General features: G+C 45.7%; 5 non-coding genes across 5 annotated transcripts; 3 read left to right on the top strand and 2 right to left on the bottom strand.

Annotated features, from left to right (window-relative positions):
* The first annotated feature begins 106 nt into the window (after positions 1–106).
* On the top strand, positions 107–179 carry TRNAV-CAC (transfer RNA valine (anticodon CAC)). The gene has a single exon. It is a non-coding gene; the product is annotated as a tRNA-Val (tRNA).
* A 390-nt stretch (positions 180–569) lies between these two features.
* TRNAK-CUU (transfer RNA lysine (anticodon CUU)) lies at positions 570–642 on the top strand. Its single transcript has one exon. It is a non-coding gene; the product is annotated as a tRNA-Lys (tRNA).
* A 3,255-nt stretch (positions 643–3,897) lies between these two features.
* On the top strand, positions 3,898–3,970 carry TRNAV-AAC (transfer RNA valine (anticodon AAC)). Its single transcript has one exon. It is a non-coding gene; the product is annotated as a tRNA-Val (tRNA).
* A 6,445-nt stretch (positions 3,971–10,415) lies between these two features.
* Positions 10,416–10,488, bottom strand: TRNAK-CUU (transfer RNA lysine (anticodon CUU)). Its single transcript has one exon. It is a non-coding gene; the product is annotated as a tRNA-Lys (tRNA).
* Positions 10,489–10,960: 472 nt separating this feature from the next.
* TRNAA-UGC (transfer RNA alanine (anticodon UGC)) lies at positions 10,961–11,032 on the bottom strand. The gene has a single exon. It is a non-coding gene; the product is annotated as a tRNA-Ala (tRNA).
* Between the last annotated feature and the right edge of the window lie 2,394 nt (positions 11,033–13,426).

The following is a 13,426-nucleotide window of genomic DNA, read 5'->3' as shown; positions in this document are numbered from 1 at the left end:
CTGATGGGAGCCCCTTGTTCCTCTGGATTTGTGGCGTTTCTCAACCCCGCCAGTTCCGGCCACGTGTAGATTTCAGGGTGTAATCAGTTACAGTCTCGGTATGGGTGTTTCCGTAGTGTAGTGGTTATCACGTTCGCCTCACACGCGAAAGGTCCCCGGTTCGAAACCGGGCGGAAACAACTTTTGGTCCTAGTCACCGTCTCTCCCGCGTCCCGGAGAGTGAAGGCTGTCACATGAAGGACGAGTGTGTGTGTTTATCTCTATTTCTGTTTCTCGGAGACTGGCCGTGAGGCGGTACGGTAGCAGTCTACATTCTCCGTAAGTGCTCCAACGTAAATTCAGGTCTCGTTACCTCAGCTAATCTCTTTGCTCTTCCCCCCGGAAGCCTGCACGGCCACCTCTTCCGTGTCGAGGGGGCGTAGACTTCGGACCCCTCGGCCCAAGTCATTAGGGCAGAGCCAGGAGCACAGCTGGCGCTCCATAATACTTCTGCGGTTGCTTAGCAGTGTGTCTGCATCCTTGCTTGTGGATCTTGGTCCCTTGGGACAGAAAAAATACCTTCACTAGTCGCCCGGCTAGCTCAGTCGGTAGAGCATGAGACTCTTAATCTCAGGGTCGTGGGTTCGAGCCCCACGTTGGGCGCTAGATTGTTTTGGAAATTAGGATAATAAAAGAGCTTTTGATGCAAGGGCAGCAAGGTATTCTCCAGACCAAGACCGGCACTCGAGATGGAGTGCACCCAGCTCTAAGGCCTATCGCTTCCCTAAAAGGGAGAGTGAAGGGTGACTGCCGGCGGACAAATTCCTAGGGGCCTGTTCCTCAGGCCACATTCCGCTTACTGAAATCCGCCTATCAGCGCTCAACATGTATTAGGCGTTCTCTGTTTACGAGACGACCCGCCCGCGTGTGCCGGGCAAGCTGCCCTGGGAGGGAGGGCACTGAGTGGCCCCTGGAAGCTGCGGTAGGACCCCAGGGTCCCCTGATTAGCGACCACCTTACCAGGTGATTTAGAGGTTAGTATTCTGCGCTCTCACCGCCGCCGCCCTGTTTCGATGTCCGAGACCCTCATGTTCAGTATACTCTCTTTATGCTCAATATTGAGTCGATCTTTTGTGAAATGTTGCCCCACACATCCCAGCCTCCACATTCCCCACACACATAAAGGAACGTTAAAATGTCCTTTCTTGGAACACCCTAACATGAACATCTTCAGTTTACCGGTCTTGTCACGAAATTCTTCCTTAACTTCACTTGAATTCATTCTTTTCCATTTATTGTTCCTTAGTCCTGCGAATTCAGCCCATTTTCTATTTTCCGTCTGTGGAAGTCTCCCCACATACATACCAGACCACGAGAGAAGTCTGTCGATTATATAAAGCTGGTTTATTAAACTTGCTAAGCGAAGGATAGTACCACCTTCAGTCTCAGAAGTGTATCAAAAGGGAGCGTTAGGGAGGATTTAGCATGACACCCTCTGAGAGCAGTGTGGACAGGAATTGGGCAGAGTTGGTAAAATAGGCAGAGTTGCTAGTACAGGCCTACCTCACGCGTCCCTGGGGAGTTAGTGTTATTGTGGTCTTTTCTTGGAACGTTTGGGTCTAAACAAGACGGTGTTAGAAGAGTTCGAACTTTGGCATTTCGTCTTGCACAAATGCTTGTGGATTCGTTTGCAAAGTGGTTTCAGGGTTATTTTTTACCACCCTTAGTGGGACTGGAAAACATTCCTAAAAGATTCTGGCTTTTTCATTAAGAGAAAGCCGAAGTGCGCGACAGGAATAAAGATGCAGACGTAGAGAATGGACATGGGGACACGGGGAGGGGGAAGGGTAAGCTGGAACAAAGTGAGAGAGTGGCATGGACATATATACACTACCAAATGTAAAATAGCTAGTAGGAAGCAGCCGCATAGCACAGGGAGATCAGCTCGGTGCTTTGTGTCCATCTACAGGGGTGGGTTAGGGAGGTTGGGAGGGAGACGCAAGAGGAAGGAGATATGGGGATATATGTATATGTATAGCTGATTCACTTTGTTATAAAGCAGAAACTAACACACCATTGTAAAGCAATTATACTCCCATAAAGATGTTAAAAAAAGAAAGAGAGAGAAAGCCTAAGTGGACAAGCTTCTCTTCCCTGTCTCCCAACAAGCCCAGGGCACGCCCGCCCGAGATTTTTGCTACAATTCCTGCTGTTCTCTCCTCTCCACCCCTTCCACCGCCGCCCCTCGGGCCAGGTCTGGTTTAGAATCCCTGTGCTAGTAAGTGACCCACGTTGCTCTTGGCGTTCATAGGTTCAGACGTTAGGCAAACGCATGGTAGGATCTTTGGTCTTTTTCTCGAGCGGTAGTAAAAGCTGCAGAGGCAGAAGGACTCGCACCGATTTACGTCTTGAATTCTTTCAGGAATGATGAGCAGGAGGTGTGAGGGGACTGGGACCGCGTCGGGGAGAGGGCCTGGAAGGACACAGTCACGGTCCAGACAGGAGGCGGCTGGCGCCAGGGGCAAGGCAGCAGCCAACCGGAGAAGCGGTGAAGGAGCTGGATGTATGGTTTGTACTCAGGGCAGGAGAGGGGTCTCCTGGATTTCTGCTTTAGATGGTTTAACAACCGAGATCGGATACTGAAGATTGGAAGTGGTGGGGGAGAGAGGAGAGAAGAGTAATGAGTTCAGTCTTGAGCAAGTTGGGAGACGTCTAAAGGGACATGTGCAAGACAGGGGAGAGCAGTCTTAGCTGGAGTCTCAGTTGCAGGGATAGAGTGTGGGTCAAGCTGTGAGCTGGGATCTGACCCTCAGGGAGATGGCCTCAGGTACAAGAAGGAGTCGAAATAGGAGGAAAGCCAGCAGCGAAGCTTCTATTGAAGCCAAGGGAGTCGAGATGTGCAAAAAGGGACGACAAGTGGGTAGAGTCAAATTATAGTCTAGGAAGGGAAAATGGTAAAGCGTCCATGGATTGGGCCACTTGCAGGCCCATTGGTAACCTTGAACTAGACTTGGACAAGAGGGCCTCCTGCCCTGTGCTCTGGGGGAGAGGGCCTTCCGTGTCACAGACACTTTAAGGATCCCTACTCAGTAGGACTCAGCCTCTGTTCCAATTCCTGGTTACCTAGGTCTTTGGGAACAAGCATCGGCAACAGAAAAACATTTTGCAATATTATACCATCGATACTACTCTTAAATTTACATACATGTATATCTACATATAGCGTATGTTAAACCTCATCCCAATTCTGGACATTGAATGAGTTTTATTTTTATAAAATACTTAAAAGATTTCACTACGTTTTCAAAATTTAATATATTTTTTTCAGCTTTATTTAAATAACATCGACTTAAAATTTGATATTCACTAATTTCAATCTCCCCTTTATTCTTAATAATTTTGTATAATTTCTAAGAAATATATAATTATTTTGAAAGCATATGTGAAATTAATTTCATTGTTGCTTGTTCGTATCTAATTTACATTTTGACGAAAATATATTCAAATCTCATATATTTTGAATGTATTTGAACCCTTTAGATCTAACCGTCAATAGAGCACAAATTATCTGAAAATTTAAACCCGGCAGCTATGTCCCTAGAAGACAGAGAGATAATGGAGAGGGTTATCCAGCCTCAAGCCACATTTTACCTTTCCTCCCACGAGGCCCGCTGCTTTCATTCACACTTTTTTTTTTTAATTGCTACACTTGATTGATTTCACTACGCACTAACGGATCGCGCTCCACAGTTTGACAAACACTGTTACCCGAGGCCACCAAGGGACCGGTATTCCAGGGCAGAGTGGTTCCGGGGGCTCTGAGCCAGCGGGTCGGCAGGGGGGGGGCGGGGCGGGGGTCCTGGACATTGACCATGATCATAAGTCCTATAAAAGGTATGGAAAGGACTGCTATTGTGTGTTTCCGTAGTGTAGTGGTTATCACGTTCGCCTAACACGCGAAAGGTCCCCGGTTCGAAACCGGGCGGAAACAACAATGTTCCCTCTTTTCTTTTCTTTTTCCCCTGCTAAAAACAGTTTCTTCCAGTTAACTTGCCTACTTCTGTCATTTGTTGCCGGAATGCATGTGCATAAAAGTACGCATAACTTTTACAGTTTTATCCATACTCCTGTCTTTTCCAATCTATTACCAGTTCCCTTCAAGCTAATATGTTCCAGATCTCTAGGTCTGTAGTGCAAAAGCAGGTGGTCTATGTCATTAGAGCCAGACTTCACAGAACTTAAAATCCTAGAAGATTTAGAGGCAGCAAAAGGCGGGAATGCCACTCAACGACAAATGAAATATTAAAAAAAGTACAAGAAGGAGTGCGTTGGAAACGTATAGTGGAAGAAGTCAGGCCGGGGAATTGTTCACAGGAAAGATGGTAGTAATAACCACACCATCTATCACATCGTGTTGACTGTGTCTGGTCCTGTTGTAGGTGTCTCCCTCTACTGTAGGTGAGGCCACTGAGGCACAGACACGTCACATAAGGTGAGGAAATGTGGGGTAGAGGAAATAGTAGACGGTGCTGAAGGACGGAGAATAGGGGAAGAAACAGGGCACCGAGAGAAGTTCAAGTTAGCACAGCCGGAAAAGCACCTGGTTCTGCCAGCGCTCTGCTGGTGCCTGGCTCCCGCTCGGCGCTGCTGGCTATCGCGACAACCTCCACCTTACGGACACCACCGTGAGCGAGTCTGAGTTTTTCTACCCTGACTGGTTTCACTCCCATCCTGCGCCTCCTCATCAACCTGTCCTCAGCGGCAGTGCAGAACAGTTGTAAAAAGAACCATCAGTCTCTCCAGAGGTGTCTCGGTCAGCCGCCTTCTTCACCGATCCTCACTTCCTGCGCATCTGTTTTGGGCCTGTGCAAAGTGACAGGTGTGTTGAGAAACGGGCTCCAGAGATCAAGGGAAAAAGGCAGCGAAGGCTTCACAGAAGCAGCCCAGAGGTGCTTGGAGTCCCCAAAACAGAGTTCCCGGCCAGAGAGATGTCAGTAGAGAAACACACGGTGTGGACTTTTGCAGTGCAGCCTGGAAAATGGGGTGCACACTTTCATACACCTGACAGTGCACCAACTTACACGTGAGAGAAGCAACTTCTTTCCCAGGACTTCTGTCAAACTTGAAAGTCAAGTAGAGAAAACATCAAAGTGGTAAATCAAATTCTCTTTCAAGTTTCACGCTTTTTTTATTTTTCTTTTCTTTTTTGGCTTCGCCTCGCAGCTTGCAGGATCTCATTTCCCAGACTAGGGATCGAATCCTGGCCCTGGCAGTGAAAGCGCCGAGTCCTAACCATTGGACCTCCAGGGAATTTCCTAAAGTTTCACACATCTTAAATGCAGACAGAGCATAACCAAAAATAGCCCAGTGATGGCAAAACTTGCTAGGCCACCTGCATTCACATAACTTACACACACACAGAATCAATATTGGGCCCATCTCTTTATCATTGCTCTTTTATACGTATTTGTATGCCTTACCTGGGTTTACAGATGTAAACCCAACCAAGAATGACAGGGCCCTGTCATGCAACTTAGAGCCCTAGAAGAGTGAAGAATTTTGGACCCCACTTGGAAGAATTCTCCCAGGCTTTCCCCTGCTGACCCAATTTCTTTTTTTTTTCCTCATGTTTTTCAGACTAATTTGAGATGAGTCAGTACAGTCCCTGCATCTGAGGCTCTGGACTGCCAGAGGTTCTCTTGCACCCCCTCCAAGCCGACCCAGGACTCTGGGAGGCCAGGACCATCACTCAGTCCTGTCACTCTTCTCCAGGTGGATTTTGGTCTGTGCCTCAGCTAACATAAGAGTTGTCATCTGACTTCCTTGGGGAGACAGTAAACAAATTCAATGCGACACAATTAACACCAAAGAACCAGCTGGACTGAGCAATAAGCTCCACAGAAAGCTGTCTCACGTGAGTCATATTTCTTTTGGGTTACATTTAATGCTAGCTTGTCAATAGGACTTGACAGCTTTCTTAGATTCATCTTGTTTCAATTAATGCTAAAATTATTCTCTTTTTGTTGCTTAAATTGTAGCTGCTTGTCAGGGGAAGCCCCTTTAAATTGGCCCCTTGGTCCTTTCAGCATTGCCCTGGCAATTTGAGAGCATCCTTGTTTCCTGGTAGAAACTCACACTTCGGGCCTATCTATAATTTTTCCTGGATGCAGGAGAATGTTCAGGGAGCTTGATTGATTGATTGATTGATTGATTTTCAGTGAAGAGTAAAAGAAAAGAGCCAAATCTGGGTGTCAGGACAGTGCATGGGGCCAAAAGTCCCTGGCTCCCCCACTTCTGAGGTACCCTAGGGAAATCCTTAAAAGGGTGTAAGCTTACACTGAGAGCTCTATTTAATTGTAGCTTTGCTAGATCTTTACTTTTTTTTTTTCCAAATAAACCTCAACATCATTACTCTACAAAATTATTTACCTAAATCTCTCACTCAAAAGTAATTGTATTCCTTTTTGCTTTCATTTTTTAAATTTTATTAGAAAATTTAAAGTAGACAGAATGGTATTAGGAAACCCCAAGTACTCATCACTCAGCTTCAACACTTTTCTCTCTTCCACCATTTCTGTTTTATCTCTACATCTACCACTTCCCATCCCACTGGCTCTTTTCTTCATAATCCTCATAGATCTCATGGAATAGCCTTCTATATTCACTCTATTGATCATCTCCCTTTCCCTCTGGTTCTTTTATGTGTGAAACTTCAAGGTTAGGAAATAATGTTAATAGCTACAAATCTCATGAATTGGGTCCTTACCGTGGACTAGAAACTGTTCTAGATGCTGGGCATCATTGACTCCTTTGCACCCTTGCAACCAACCTATGGTGTGCCACTATTAAAAGGAAACTTCATTCACTCATTCATTTACATTGCAGTGAAAAAGACAGACCAGGTCCCTGCCCTCCTGATGTTTACCTTCTGATGGGCAGTTAAAGTAACAAACAAATAAACAGATAGAAAAATAATCTCAGAGAGCGATAAGGACTGTGAGAAAATTAATGAGGGTGATCTGATAGAGTGTCAGGCAGAGCACAGTATTAGAGAGATAGGCCAGAAAAGATGCATCAGAAGAGGTGACAATGAGCTGAGTCAGGAAGACAAGAAAGAGCCAGCCTTCCAAATATCTCGGGGAAGAGGCCTTCGGGAGAGGGAGCAGAGAGTTCAAAGGCCCTGAAGTAGGAGTAAACTTGGTGGGTTCAAGGACAGAAGACCAGGGGCTTGGAGGCTAAGGAGCCACACCTATACCTCCTTGGCTCTGCATTCGGATGACTGCCTCCGCACCATTTGCTGGTTTTGTTTGCAGGTGGATAGAAAAATGAGTGGAGGACACGGGATCTTATGTCTTTGAGGACTCCCAGGCAAATGAAGAACACAGTAGAGTTTTTAACACACTGTGGAGTTTTTAAGGACAAATGAATTAACACAGAGGTTCATTCAGAAAATTTCAAATAAACAATAAACATCAGCTCTAGATTCCAGCTGTGACCTAATCAGTGCCTCCCCAGTGCCTCCCTCACCTCACCACGAATTGAAGGTTCAGATAAATTCTGTAATTGTCATTTAAAATGTCTAAGAGAGTATCACCAGTGGCTTAGATGTTCAGGAAGATGCCTTTTGGTAACCTTAATTCGTGAAAGAACCAGTGAAAGGGATTGTTCCAGTTGTTTCAAAAATTTCTAGCTTTATAAGAAGAACAACAATATTTGTAAATTAAATTTAAAACCTTGAGGAAAACTAGACTTTAACATTTGCAACTGTAATACATTGAATATTAATCACAAAAGAAGTATGTATTGAAAAGAATACATACTTTTCCCTATTCAAAAGCCTCCCCCTTGCCCTTAGACACTAAACATCTCAAATGATAGCAGAGAGGGTTTCCCAAAATAGCCAGTGATTTTAGTTCAGTTGGTCCTGACACAGAATAGAGGAGCAGGTCTTTCTGGGTCATCTTTTTTGGCCACTCTTGCTTTTGCAGGCAGTCCTCCAGAATTAGCTTGCTCTGGTTGACATTTTGTCTTCCTCCTTACCCACAATTCACATTCCCCATGACACCAGCATGTGACTGAGACCTGCCTTTTTTCTGGGGGGACTTGCACCCTTAAACCAATGTGATATGACATAAACAGCAATGAAATAATGGGTGAGCATTTGATAACGATTGAACCTTCTCTCCTGATGCTACACAGACCATAGAAGAATGATTTTCTCAAGTTTAGTAAAGGGAAACCAGTGGCCGTTAAAGAAAAAGATGATACTGGAGTATTTTTAGACTAGTTAGAATATAGCCATGAATATATTAAACCTGGAAATAATCTTCTGTTTCAAATGAGGTTTTTAAATAAGAATATTCATGTGGATGGTTGATTAATAATTTACACATAATTTATATATAATCATTGTTTTAGACCACTTCACAAACTACATGCATGATCTAATAATTTATATATCCCCCATATGACACCAAGACCCTATATAACATCACATACAAATTTAATGTCTTATATCTGGTTGGAGTCTTCTTGTCCAAGGAGAAAATTTGCCGAGTAAAAAATAACTGAGCAGGCCTTTCCAATGATGTCATGGCTTTGCAACTGAAGAAAACATGATGGCCTCCCACAGAAACAGGACTGAAAAGAGAAAAAAATAATGTTGTCCTGTAGAATTAGATTAGAAACCATAAATTAGAGTGACAATGTGATCTTCAAAATCTTTTGTCCAAGTATGTGCCTGTGAGAGGCAAAAGGAAGGTCCCTCTCCCTTCTGGCCCTGCAATGGTTATTATCCTATAGGACAGACAGTGAGGGACCCTGTTAATTTTAAGGGGGTAGGGACAGTCACATGTTAGGTTTGTTGTTAAAGCATCCCGATGCCACCAAGGCAGTGAAGAAACAGTCAATCTCATTCATGACTGGTGGGAGGTAAGATCACCCTGTAGGACCCATAGCCTGGTGATTTGTCTATTTTACATTACAACTTCATACATACCTTGACCCAGGAATCTTACTTCTTGGGAATTTGCCTTACAGATATAAGTTCAAAAGCACAAAATGACAACACTACATGCTTATTAACTGCAGCATTGATTGTAATAGCAAGAGATTGGAAACTATGACTATCCATCAGTAGGTGATCTGTTAAACTAGGATTCATCTACAGTGGAATATTATGCAGCTGCAAAAAAAGACTGAGGAAAATTTCTATGTCTTGAGATGGAAAGATCATCAAAATATAACAGAGCTGTAATTATATTTTTGTGTAAAATAGGGAAAAACAAAAATATATTTGCATTAAAAAACTCTGGAAGAATATGTACATAGATCCAAAACTTGTTACCTAAGAAGGGAGGATGGAAGTTAGATTCTTTTCACTGAATATTTTTATAGATGGTTCAATTTTTGAACAGTACAGTTTATTACCTACTCAAAAGATGTTTTAAAAACTCATTTTGTGGTGCAGCCTCTGTGGAAAATGGTATGGCAATTCCACAAAAAATTAAACAGAGAAATACCATATATCAGCAAATCCACTTCTAGATATATACCCAAAAGAGGTGAAAGCAGGAACTCGAACATGTGTACTAGTAGTACACCCATGTTCATAGCAGCATTATCCACAATCGCCAAAAGATGGAAGGGACCCAAGTGTCTATCGAGAGATAAATGGATAAACAAAATGTGGTATATACATACAATGGAATATTATGTAGCCTTAAAAGGAAGGAATTCGGACACATGCTACAACATGGAAGAACCCTGAAGACATTATGCTAAGTGAAATAAGCCAATCACAAAAGGACAAATATTGTATGATACATCTTATATGAGGTCCCTAGAGTAGTCAAATTCATAGAGACAGAGAGTAGAATGGTGGTTGCCAGGGGCTGGGAGAAAGATAGTTAGGGAGTTAATGTTCACTGGGTACAGAGTTGCAGCTGGGGAATATGAAAAAGTTCTGGAGATGGATGGTGGTGATGGTTGCCCAACAATGTGAATGTGTTTAAAGCCACAGAGCTGTGAACTTTAAAATGGTGAAAATGAATAACAAGGTCCTACTGTATAGCACAGGGAACTATATTCAATATCTTGTAATAAACCATAATGGAAAAGAATATGAAAAACGATCTATATCTATATATATCTATATTATCTTTGCTGTACACCAGAAGCTAACACAACATTGTATATCAACTATACTTCAATTTTTTTAAACGGTGAAAGTGGTAAATTTTATTATGTATGTCTTAAACAATTTTTAAAAACCCACTTTGTTAGTAGGTAAAGGATAGATTTATCAATGAACAGGAGAGTGACAACAAAATGCCCTCGTGAATATCACACACACGGAGTTTCCCGTACAGGATTTCTTTATTTCTTCCGAAAGCGGGTCAGGCAAGATGTGCTTCGTGTGACCAAAACGGTCACGTCGCCCAACGTGGGGCTCGAACCCACGACCCTGAGATTAAGAGTCTCATGCTCTACCGACTGAGCTAGCCGGGCGTGTGTGCTGCTTTTTTTCAATAACTTTTACTTCAAGGTAGGATTTGGGCTGTATCTAGCTCCACGTTTGAAGTTAGTTGGGACAAGATCTGGCCACTAAAGACAAGATTCTTAGCAGCCCAAGAAACTCAAACTCTACCGATCGTGCTTGACTGACCGTCCCTCCCACTTCCGTCCGTTTTCTGCTTGCCCTTTTCTGCCAGCGACCTCGCCCTTTTCCATCCCTGGAAAACGTACGGCTCAGTGCAGGGAAAAACTGCGCACGCTGATGCCATCGACGAGCTCACCCTGTGATTTTTCAGTCCGAAGTTTAAAGGCAGAGCCGCGGGCTTGGGCTTGTAGTGGGTGAGGGCCGCGGACTCCTCCAACCTGCGCAAACTCCACTCTTTAGGGTTTTTCCTAGTGTTCTGCAAACACCCTGCGTTTCGAAACTTGGAAGGAGAGGAAGCAAAACAGTCACGCACACCTGCGTTGGAGATGCCGGGGATCGAACCCGGGGCCTCATACATGCAAAGCATGCGCTCTACCACTGAGCTACATCCCCATCCTTCACACTTAGCTTTTCCATATTCCCTTAGTCCTTTATTGGCGAGAAGCAAGGATGAACGGGTGGCATCGCCAGTCGCGACAACCCAAACACAGCAAAGCTCGGCGGCCAGCGTCGGGAGCTGTTCCAGGGTCCTCTACTGATTCTAGGCGAGCGGACCTCTACCGAGGGTCGCCCGGGGAGAGCACAGGACCGGGATAAACCTTTGGAGGCAGCGGGGAAAAAGAAGGGAAAGTCATCCGGCACGATGTCCAAAATGAACTGTGAGCCGAAAAAAGGAAAGTTAAGACTGGGTACAGGATGTTACTTTTGTTAAGCAAAAAGAGGGGGGAGTGTAGCAAAATATGTAATATTTGTATAAAGTAATTCAGAATTGCAAAGTTGATTGCTTGGGATTGTAAGGGGACTGGGGTGTAGGCGATGGGCAGATTTTTCACTGTTAACCGCTCTGTATATCTGAATTTTGAGCCACATTTAAATCAGTTCAATCCAAGAAAAGTTTACCGAGCTCTACTATGTACCAAGAACTGCTCTAGAAAACTGGAGGTTCAACCGTGAACAAAACTGACATAGGCCATTACATCTATCAGCTCGTATTCCAGAGGAGGTAGAGTGCTAGAGAGAAAACAGAGCCAGCGTTGAGGGAGAGAATGTAGTAATGTGTGATTTTGAGAAGATGACTTTTGAAAAAAGGCTTGAAGGAGATGGGACCTGAGCCATGCAGGTATCTGAGGAAAGAGAGGTCCAAGTAAAGGTAACAGCCAGTTTAAAGGCCCTGAGGTAGGATCTTTCTGACATGTTATTGCAGGAATAGTAAGGAGGTCCATGTGGCAGGGGAGAGTGATAGGAGATGAGGGTGGAGAGGTTGTGTGCAGGGGATGGAGAGGAAGAATGGGTAGGGCCTTTAGACGATTGTGAAGCCTTCGACTTTTACTCTGAGAGAGATGGGAGCCACAGGAGGATTTGAGCAAAGGAGAGCCCCTATCTGATTTAACATTTTAACAGGATTGTTCTCACAGGTGGGTGGAGAAGATAGGGCAGGAGTGGGACAGAAGAGGAGAAAACTGTTGTGATCATCAAATTATAGGAGATGATGCGGTGGAGGGGGTGAGAGAGTGAGGAGATGCTGAGGACCGTGAGTTGGGCCTTCGCATTTCCCCTGTCTGAGGGAGCCTCAGAGGACTCACCCCTTTGGGCCTGAGCACCTGGAGGGGTGGAGTTGTTAACTGGGATGGGGTGGGGAAGGCTGTGGGAGGAGCAGGTGGAGGGGCAGAGCAGAAGTGCATTGTGGAAACGGTGAGTGTGTGCCTCCCCCTTAGAATGCTGCATGTGGAGATGCTGCCCAGTGAGTTGGATGTGGGAGCCAGGCATCCTAGGAAGAGCTGGGCTGGGGATTTGTACTGTGGAGCAGGGAGAAGGTCTTTTAAGCAAGAAAGTGGAAGAGATCACAAGGAAGTGAGTATAGACAGAAGTCCAAGGGTTGAGCAAGGGCTGGGAGAGGAGGAGGAAACCACCGTGGTGGCCAAGAAGTGGGTAGGAGGCCATGGAGGTGGGAGGAGAGTCAGGGAGTACAGCATCCCGGAAGGCGCTGAGAAAGGGTGTCCGGAAGGAGGAAGCATCAGAGAAGAGGGGAGGTAAGGCCTGAGAAGGGGCCTGCTTTCACCTTTGGGTTAGGATCGCTGTGGTCACTGGTGACCTTGACAAGAGCAGTTTCTGAGGAGGTTGGGGAAGAAAATCTGCCCCAAGTGCCCTCCAGAGGGAGTGAGGTGAGAGAGGGTGTGAGCAAATAACACTGGCAGTTCTGGGCGGGGGTTAGGGGGACTGTAGAAACGAGCTAGAGAAACAAAGGATTGGGTTTTGGAGGGGTATAACACCGAATAAAGTGGGGGAATTGACTGTAACTGTATCTTGCTTAAAAAAAACAAAAATAAAGAATAAACGGGGAGGCGGGGGGGGCACAATCGCGGGAGAGGTAGCTACAAAAGTGGATACAAGGCCACGCTTGGGGGTCGGGGGCAAGAGTCAGGTTCCAGACTCTAAATTTAGCTCAGCACAGGGCCGGACAAACCTGAGCTCTGGGAACCTGACACTGGCCCGGTGCCAGGCCCTCGGGCTGTGCTGGGTCGGCCTCGGGCGGCAACTGGGAGTGGCGCCCAGATGGGCGTGTGCTTCCACCTGTCCCGGCCCGTTTCCCAAGGCTGACTGGGTCAGGCTGGGGCGGCCCAGACAGGCTCGCGTCAGGGCTGAGAAGGGAGAGACGGAGAGAGGGCGCCGCGGGACCCAGGAGGCCGCGGGCCAAGGCGGGATATTGAGGGGCCCAGAACGGGAACGCGGAGCACTGGCCTGCACTGAGATCCCCTCGCCCCGTGCTGCCCGGTCAGCTATCAAAGC

The sequence above is a fragment of the Eubalaena glacialis genome, chromosome 4 (assembly GCF_028564815.1).
Source record: "Eubalaena glacialis isolate mEubGla1 chromosome 4, mEubGla1.1.hap2.+ XY, whole genome shotgun sequence".
NCBI lineage: Eukaryota > Metazoa > Chordata > Mammalia > Artiodactyla > Balaenidae > Eubalaena > Eubalaena glacialis.
The sequence above is the reverse complement of the archived record's forward strand: the minus strand, read 5'-3'. Positions and strand labels throughout refer to the sequence as shown.